Source organism: Cavia porcellus, unplaced genomic scaffold (assembly GCF_034190915.1).
Source record: "Cavia porcellus strain 051 isolate PalLab524CR breed Dunkin Hartley unplaced genomic scaffold, mCavPor4.1 scaffold_4, whole genome shotgun sequence".
NCBI classification, from domain to species: Eukaryota; Metazoa; Chordata; class Mammalia; order Rodentia; family Caviidae; genus Cavia; species Cavia porcellus.
Genome location: NW_026947487.1, coordinates 101,136,513 through 101,146,036, shown reverse-complemented (window position 1 = coordinate 101,146,036; position 9,524 = coordinate 101,136,513). Strand labels below are relative to the sequence as shown.

Here is a 9,524-nt window from a genome sequence, read left to right as displayed (position 1 = left end):
TTTCAAAATAACAGAACGTTTTTATTGATCTGTTGGGGTGACTAAAGTATGGTATTTTTCTTTCTTTTTGTTTTTCCTTTTACGTATGGCATTTTTCAATGGTCAAGAGCATGGTTTCAAAAGATGTTTCTTCCTGTCATGGGCTTGGGTCCCAGGTAGTAACGGTTAGCTCATCCTAGAAGCTGTTGAACATTTGTATATCCAGGCCATCATGCCGCACGAAACATCCCAGCCCTGTACCTGGTAGGTGCAGTAGTCAACTTGCTGTCGTTGGATAACATATCTGACACCTACAATTTAAAAAAAAGATTTGTTTGGCTCTCTGATTCAAAGGGTTTCAGTCCCTGGGTGGCTGGTTCCGAGGTGGAAGGAACCTGCCAGGCTCAATCCATGGCAGCCAGAAAGCAAATGAAAGCAAAAGAATCAGAGCGAGAGGAAGTCCTGGGGGATGAGATTACATCCTTCCAGCTCAGGTCCCCAGGGACCCACCTTCTCCAAATAGCTATCCAGTCATCAATGGGTTAGTCCATTGATCAGCCGGTTGCTTTCCAAACACCCTGTTTCTGTACCCATGATACTTGGGGGAGGGGGAGGCTTAAAATCCATAACAGCGGGCTAACAGGAAGTCAACTTCATTCAGAAACCACTGGGTTGTTGTCATAGTTGTAGTCATCATTTTGCATAAAGCCTGGCTTTTATGACAGGGGACTTGCCGTGCTGGATCGGCTGAAAAAGCTCCAGCATAGGGTAGAGGAAGTTCCAGCTGGCAATAGGCTAAGCTAACCTTGAATCATAATCTTAGACAAAACATTTCTTAATTGCTAGCTGTCTACGTGCAGAGCTGACTAGAGTCTGGCTCAAGGGTTAAAACGGAAAAGGGGACAGACACGATATGAAGACAGAGATGCCACGCCCTTCACCCCATCTAGCCACCCATCTGATATCTGTGGGCCCAAGTGAAGAGTAGGTGTTCTCAGCAAAAGGCCTTCAGACCCCTGGGAGGTAACCCAGGCAACCGTTATCATAACCTGCAAGTCTTATCCGCAGCAGAGCAAGTGGGGAGTAATAATGTAGTGCCCAGCTGGGTGACCTCCAAAACTAGTGGTTTTAGTTGACTGAGAACAAGGAAGCTAGAGGGATCATTTAGGTCTTTTACTTGGTAACGATTTCTTACTTTATACATTCTGCTCCTGTGGTTTTAGCTGAGTCTCATGACTGGCCTGTTAAAACATGCCGTACTGTTAAAGATAATAGCTGATGGTGTCCAGAGACTGATTTTGTCATGCAGCCTTTTGTCCTATTGTCACACGGCTGGTGGTCCCTAACTGTCCCAAGCTCAGATGCATCCTGGAGATGTCATTAAATATGTTCCTCTATCTCATCTGTAACACAAGCTACTCAGATACAGAGGTTTCACTTGATTCAAATTGAATTTTTTTAGGCAAAAAGATTTCACCAATAGGGCTAGGTGCTTCTGGTAGCATATCAGGAAATAAGAAATTATCTGGTGGTTTTCCTTTAAGAAGCTACGATTCAGTTGATGTGGGGATGATCCCTCCATTATCAAATTCTCAGTCACCTTGTGGTCTGTGGCGCCATAGAAATGGCTCTCCAGATCCATTATCTCGTAGGGCCAAACAGCAAGCATTTCCTAAGCACTCCCATGTGCCAGGCATTCTGGTCAATACAGGGGACACAGAATAAACAAAATTTGGTCCCCATCCTTAAGAACCTTATAAGGTAGTGGTGATGAGTAAACATTCAGCACCTCCCCACTACCTTATAAGGTTCCATTTCATTTATTAAATATGTATTGAATGCCAATTATATAGCAAGCATTGTGCCAGATGCCAGTAATTGCATTATAGTAGGTGAGAAAAGAGATAGCTGCCATTTATGGAAGCTCCCTCCCTATACTGTGTGCACTGTACACCAGCCCTATACGGCCTTTTGCTACTGTATACCCCTTTTACAGATTGGGACACGGAGGCTCACAGAGAGGTAGAGATCTGATGAAGGTTGGGGTTCTTCACAGAATGGAACAGGCTGGATACACACTGTATATGGATGGCATTGGTCCAGGGGATTGTGGAGGCCTCCAGGCCACACAATGTGCCATCAACAAGCTGAGAACCCAAGGGGTCAGCAGCATGGCTTGGGTCAAGTCCAAAGCCTGAGAAGATGAGCATCCTGACTCCTGAACAGAAAGAGCATATTTGTGTTGGGGATGTAGCTCAGCAGCATAAGCGCCTGCCTTACAACCGTGTGGTTTTGAGTTCGGTCCTCAGTACCGATGAAGAGGAAAGAGCTCGTTTGCCTTTCTTCTTCTCTTTTTTTCTACAATCTGTATTTGTCTGTCTGAAGTTTTTTTTTTTTTTTTTAAGTTTCTCCACCACCCCATCCCCAATACTGGGGATTAAATCCAGGCTCTTTGCATTGAGCTACACATCCCAGACCCTTAACACATTTTTTGTAAAATTTTGACACAGGGTCCCATTAAGCCACCCATGTGGTACTCAAAAGTACATCTTCCTGCCTCAGCCTTCCTCAGTGCTAAAACAACGGGCATATACCACTGTGCCTGGTTTCCAGAGCCTCTTAAATCCATGTGATACTGGTAAGATCAGGGCAGATTTAATTCTAGGTGCCATTTGAACCGACTGGCAAACATTGCTCAATTTGGCAAGAAATGGCATGAGCCGTTGGCCTGAAACTCCAAGGCCCAGGGCAGCCAAGAGAAGCCAAGCAAGAATAAGGCTGAGGTGCTGCTTGTCCAACCTGACCAGACAGAGCTTCCAGTAAGGCGTGGGGGCCATTGGGATTCATTTCTAAGCAAAGAAGGCCCCACCTCACCCTTCCCCTCCTCTCAGAGCCACAGTTACCTGGCCAAGGGCTCCGTCCACTGTGAAGGAGAGACAAAGCCTTCCCAAAGGCCAACCCGCTGTAGGCTCCACCACCAATGAAATCACTCCTTGCAAAAACACCTGGGGGCGTGGCTAAGTACACTGAGGGCGGAGCCTGGGTTGTAGCCGGTGACGGGGGGGGGGGGGGGGGGGGGGACGGGGACACACACACCTCTGTCTGCCCCTCCCCAGCCCAGTTGACCCAGTGGCTGTTCCCAGGGAACCACGTGCACCCTGCTAGCACTGGGCACAGACGCTAGGGCACTGCCGCTGCTCGGGGAGTACTCAGCATTTCCACTCTCCCCATCTCTCACACCCCCTTAGCCTCGCCCCCGCCAAGGACTGGCCCACTGACCTCCCGGCCCGTCCATAAGAGACCCGGCTCCCGAAACCTGATTGGAACTCCCCTTCAGGGTTACTCAGGGGTCCCATCTCAAACCCCAAATTCAGGCTGACTGTGCTCTTTTATTGAGATCATCACCATTAACCTAACACCCAGCACCAAAAAAGAAGAAAAGAAACAAACATGCAAAAAAAGGTAACTCGAGCCAGGCGTGGTGGCTAGCCCGTAATCCCAGCACTTGGGAGGCTGAGACAGGAGGATCTTCGCGAGTTCGAGACCAGCCTGGGCTACAAAGTGAGCTCAAGGCCAGCCTGAATTGCACAGCGAGACCCTGTCTCAAAAAGACAAAAAATAAAACAAAACAAAACAAACAAAAAAGATAACTCAAGTTTTCATTTTTTTATAATTAAACTTATTTTCTAAAAACTGTATGTGCCTTTCAACCATGAAGGTGAAACTTATATAGTTTTTCCTTAAAAAAAGAAAATTTGCCAGGCATTGTTGAATAGAAACTGCATAGTGAAACCCTGTGTCAAGAACAAAAAAGTGGATTTTTTTGTTTTTGAGACAGGGTCTTTGCTATGTGATTCAGGCTGGCCTTAAACTCACTATTGTAGCCCAGGCTGGCCTCGGGCTCACTTTGATCTTCCTGACTCAAATTAGTGAGTGCCTGGATTATAGGCATGTGCCACCACCCCTGGCTGCAGTCCACAGTTATATTTATTTCTCAATTCCCAGGAGGTGGCCAGAATGTTGGAAGAAATTGATCTTGTGTCCTTGAAGCAAAATTTCTTTCCTTCCCTAAGACTTGGTTGAGCATCTGTAAAATGAGTCAGTTGGGTTAGAAGGAACCTCTGGATCTCCTCTGAGGACTATGACTGAGCTCATTGAGATTGAAAATTGTGTCACTGTGAGTCGCCATTGCCCTAAGAGGGGGCGGGAGGGGCAGGGGCTATGAAGTCACTTTTCAAGTCAGTGGTACCAGCAGGCACAGTAGTAAGGTCCTGGATTTGATCCCCAGTACCATGCACGCTCACAAGGCTGGGCATGGTGGTGCATTCTGGGAGGCAGAGGCAGGAAAAGCATAGGTTTGCACCCAGTCTAGACAACTTAAATTACTTAGATCCTGTCACAAAATAAAAACTAAACTAGCACTTGGGAGGCTGAAGCAGAAGGATCACTGTAAGTTTGAGGCCAGCCTGGGCTACATAGTGAATTCAAGTTCAACCTGAACTGCATAGCAAAACCCTGTCTCCAAAAATAATAATAATAAATTTTTAAATTAAGTGCCTGCCTGGTAAGCATGAGATTGTGAGTTCAATCCCTGGTACCAAAAATAAATAAATAGATAGATAAAATTTAAAAAAAATTTTTTTTAAAAATCTGGGTACCCACTGCAAATGCCAAGGGTTCAAGTTCCAGAAGCACCAAAACAAAACAAAACATGAAGTGAACGCTATTTATAAATTCATAATTGCTTTCAATTTTATTTATTTAGTATTTTGAGAGAGAATTTCAGATCTAGTTCAGGCTGGCCTTAGTCTCCTAGCAATTATGAGGTCCTGAGTTCGATTCCTAGTACCCCAAAAAAAGACCTAATTATAGTCATACAACAAAATACAAATGCTTTAAATAGTATATAATGATTCAAAATTGGAAAGTAGGGTTAGAGATTGAGCTCAGCAGTGTAAGCACTTATCTGGCAAGCCTGAGGTCGTGAGTTTGATCCCCGGTACCAAAAAAAAAAAAAAAAATACCCAACATTGGAAACTGCAATTTATGATGCTCATAAGGGCACGAAATTGCTTCCACCAGATATTTTTTCAAATTAGGGAAATTTGAGGTGACTGACAATTCTGCTATTATTCATTATATTATTACACATTATAACATATATGTAATAAATTTTCTTCTTTATATTTCAAATATTCTTTTCTATTTTAATTGTGTCTCTAGCTTGTCCAACGTGACCTTGAAATTATGATCCTCTTGCCTGGCTTTCAAGTAACTAGCAGCCAGGATTACTGGTATGTGCCACCATGCCCAATTTAAATGTTCTCCTCCTCCTTCCCCTCCTTTTTCCCTTTTATCTTTCAGTACTGGTGATTGAACCAAAGGCCTTTGCACTAAACTGCCTCCCCACCTCTTTGTTCTTGTTTGTTTGTTTTGAGATATAGTATGGCTGTCATAAGTTTCCCAGGCTGGGCTTTCCCAGGCTCTTGTCTCAGCCTCCCAGAATGCTGGGGTTAGAAGCATGCACCACCACTCCCAGCCTCAAATATTCTTTTCTTTCTAAAAGATTAAAAAAAAAAATAAAAAACTAGGCAGGAGCATAGCTCAGTGGCAGGACAATTGCATGTGTGAGGCCCTGAGTTCAATCTCCAGTAAACATTGTTAGAAAAATTAAGGCATGTACTAGATATAAAAAAACAGGTTTAATGAAATTAAACAAAGTATTTTTTTAGTCTCTTTCTTCATAAGTCCAGACTTGTTCCATGCTGGGTGTTTAGCCCTTTGAGTTATGTGTGAAATGTATTGAACTAGGGACAGGTGTCTGGCCACAGAAAGGAACAAAGTTATGCTATGTGTACAACATAGGTCACCCTGAAGACATGCTAAGCAAATAGAGTGATCGAAGACCACAGATTACACAGTTCCATTTTTTTACGTATTTGTGGATTTTTTTGAAGACAGAATCTCTATGTAGGGCTCCTCATGCATCAGCCTCCTGAGTGGCTAGGATCACAGGTGTGCAACCTTGTCTAGTTCTCAATTCCTTTTTTAATGAAATGGTCAGAATAGGCAAATCTAGAGAGCTGGGGATTTAGCTCAGTGGCATAAGCACCTGCCTTGCAAGCAGGCAGTCATGAGTTTGATCCCCAATACCGGTTAAAAAAAAAAAAAAGAATACGCAAATATAAAGACTGAGGCTGGCTGCTGATGGCTTTGGGGCTTTTTTCAGGGAGGATGAACATATTCCAAATTTAGATTGTAGCCAGGTGTGCAATCCCAGCACTTGGGAGGCTGAGGCAGAGAATCACTGTGAGTTCAAGGTCAGCCTGGGCTACATAGTAAATTCAAGACCAGCCTGTACTATGTAGCAAGATCCTGTCTCAAAAAACACAAAAATCGGGGCTGGGGATTTAGCTCAGCGGCATAAGTGCCTGCCTTGCAAGTGTGTGGTCGTCAGTTCAATCCCTGGTACCGATAAAAATGAAAAAAAAAAAAACAAAAAAAAAAAAAAACAAAAAAAAAAAAAAAAAAACCTCACAAAAATCAAAAACAGACAAATAGAAACAGAAAAATTAGATTGTAGCAATGTGTACAAGATTGTACAACCTTGTAAATATACTTAAAAACCTTGACCACTTTACATGGATGGATTTTATGGTATGTGTATGGTATGGTATGGTATGTGATGTATGTGGATTATATCACAATATAACTTGTTTTTTCAAAGTAAGAAAGGGAGTTTTGCTCAGTGTCAACTTACTAGCGGGATGACGTTTTAAATTCTGTACCTATCTTTTGTTTCACAAACTGAAAAATCCAGAAAACGTTGAGATTTTTGTTGTTGTTGTTATTTTTTGAGATAGGGTCTTACTATGTATTCCTGAATTTGCTATGTAGTCCAGGCTGGCCTTGAATTTGTGGTAATCCTCCTGCTTCAGCCTCCCGAGGGCTGAAATTACAAGTATGCATCATACACCCAGTCAAATCTAGAAAACTTTCTTCTACACATATACAAAATTATGGCTGGGCATGTTGGCACACGCCTGCAATCCCAGCCCTTGGGAGGCTGAGGCAGGAGGACCACTGTGTGTTTGAGGCGAGCCAGGGCTACACAGTGAGATCCTGAATAAAAAAAAAAAAAATGTAAATATATATATATATATGCACAATTATAATAACAATAAAATTAACAGCATGTCTACAATACTTGCCATGTATACATTATGTTCCAAGCACTTTTACTTGCATTAACTCCAGAGCCCCTATGAGAAAAATGCTATTCTATTCCCACTTGAGAAAACTGAGAGGGGACATGATTTTCCATGGTTGCTAAGCGGCAGAGCGGGGACTGAAGCACAGGGGCCAGGGAGTGGCTGAGGCCACCAGTGCAGCAGTTGTGACCACAATCACTCTCTCTGCTGTCTGCAAAGAACGACCCAAGCAACGCAGCTCTCCGGTGGCCGACTGCCCCCATTTGCCTGGAACCGGGAGTTCCTAGGTGCTAAACCGCAAGCACCAGGTAAACTGCGGCAGTTTAATCACACCATCAGAACCAGTGAGCATGGGTCACTGTTCACCCCGCATGCCCATGCAGTGAGTGCACACACCATGCTCACCTACGCATGTGTTGATGGAAGGGCTGCTACTGGCCCTTCCCTGGCTTGTTTGGAAGGCAGGGTGGAGCTGGCCAGGCTGGAGCCAGAGAGGAGCAGGTGACAAGAGCTTCCTTTCTCCTTCCGGAGTAGTGACCAGCAGAACTATAAAATGTGGGCAAAGGGCAAGACTTCCACACAGGTCTGGAAAACTTCAGAGTCCAGAGTGAAGGATCCATAAGTGTTCAGAGTTACTTTCCAGCTTTTCGGGTGACAATCATTTATCCACTCTCAGTGAGTCATTCAGAGAGCGCTCACTGGGCGCCTAGCGCAGACCTGGACCTGGTGCTCAGCTGGTGAGGAAGGGGGCCTTGCTGCCTTCAAAGGGCATTTGCCCCTGTAGAGTAAACAGACAATTTACAATTGAGAAATTTACAAGAGTAGTGAATGAGACTGATTTAACAGTGTTTATCAGCTACAGACTCTGGGCACAGGGCCAGTCAGCATGAATGCTGGCCACTGGCACCAGCACCAGGTTCCCGCCACTTGCCATGTCTGGCTTCGCCTTCTGGTTGCTGGATATGGCCGAGGTGGTGCATGGGAGAGGCAGGGGCTGTCGGAGACCTGGAGGGATTCGGGAAGCAGCTGTTGGCCAAGTGGAAAAATTTAGTACTGGATTTCAGCAAGCAGCACAGCGCTATCAATGGTTCTGGTTGGGGACCAGACCCGGTGAGAAGTGATTTGTGATTAACCGGGTGGTGTGATGGGGCCTCAAGGGATTCAGAGAAGGCTTGTTGGTGAAAGTGACATCCAAATAGCTAACTGAGGCTTCCTGGCAGCAGGAGCCAGGGACGGACTTCATACAGCCGGAAGGAGGAGAGGTAGGAGTTTACCCCTGAGGGAAGGCAAGCACCAGGTAAGGGCGAGCAGGTTGCCCTGTCTCCTGAAAGCAATAGAAGGCCATTACAGGACTTTGTTTATTTTTTTATTTTAGTCTTTTGAGACAGATTTTTGCTATGCATTCCAGGCCTTGAACTCTCTATGTAGCCCAGGCTGGCCTCCAATTTGTAGTGATCCTCCTACCTCAGCTTCCCTAGTGCGGGGATTACAGATATGAACCACCATACTTGACTTTATTTTACTTTTTCTTTTGAAATAAGTTTTCACTAAATTGCCCAGGCTGACATGAACTTGTGATCCTCCTGCCTTAGCCTCCTGAATAGCCGGGGTTACAAGCATGCACCATCTCATATACCCTTATATTAAAGGCTTTTAAGGAGGAGAGTCACCTGGTCCAGTTTCCAAATCCTCCCTGAAAACCCAGATAAGGTTTTTTTTTTTTTGTTTTGTTTTTTTTTTTTTTTTTTTTTTTTTTTTAAGTAAGAGACTAGGTTCAGAGATGTTAAAACACCTTTCAGGTTCCTGGTGTGGAGGCAACATGCCTGTAATCCCAGGCCTCTGGGAGGTTGAGTCAGGAGATCACAAGTTTGAGACCAGCCTGCGCGATTTAGTGAGATGCTATCTCAAGGTAAAAAAAAAAACTAAAGAGAAGGCTAGGGGTGTAGCTCAGTGGAAGAGCAACCCGGGGTTCCATCCTCAGTATGGGAAAACAAAGCTACAGCAAACCAAAAGAAGAAGTATCTGGACCCTGCAGTGAGTCCCCAGGCTTAGGCACACTGCAAAAGGAAAGAGCAAGAGACAACCTGGATGGCCAGTTTGTTCACAGGGAACAAAAGGCCATCAGGCGGACAGAACCTGGGTGTTTAGTGATCACATTTACATGGAGGAAATGTGAGGGGATTATTGGATGGCTCAGAGGGCAGCAGCGGTGGTTTATGCTAATGAGGGTCTTTATGTTGACCAGGAGGATGGGGAGGGATGGTAGGTTAATAACAGGTTCGTCCTTCCCCTGCGGTGGAACCTTTTTTTTTTTTCTTTCTACTTGGTTCTCAA

The 9,524-nt window shown here is 44.6% G+C and overlaps 1 long non-coding RNA gene across 1 annotated transcript; it reads right to left on the bottom strand.

Moving 5' to 3' along the window:
- LOC134475627 (uncharacterized) lies at nucleotides 1-2,952 on the bottom strand. The gene is made up of 2 exons (XR_010046803.1): nucleotides 2,883-2,952; nucleotides 1-290 (listed from the first exon to the last, which is right to left on the bottom strand). It is a non-coding gene; the product is annotated as an uncharacterized LOC134475627 (long non-coding RNA).
- Nucleotides 2,953-9,524: the final 6,572 nt, after the last annotated feature.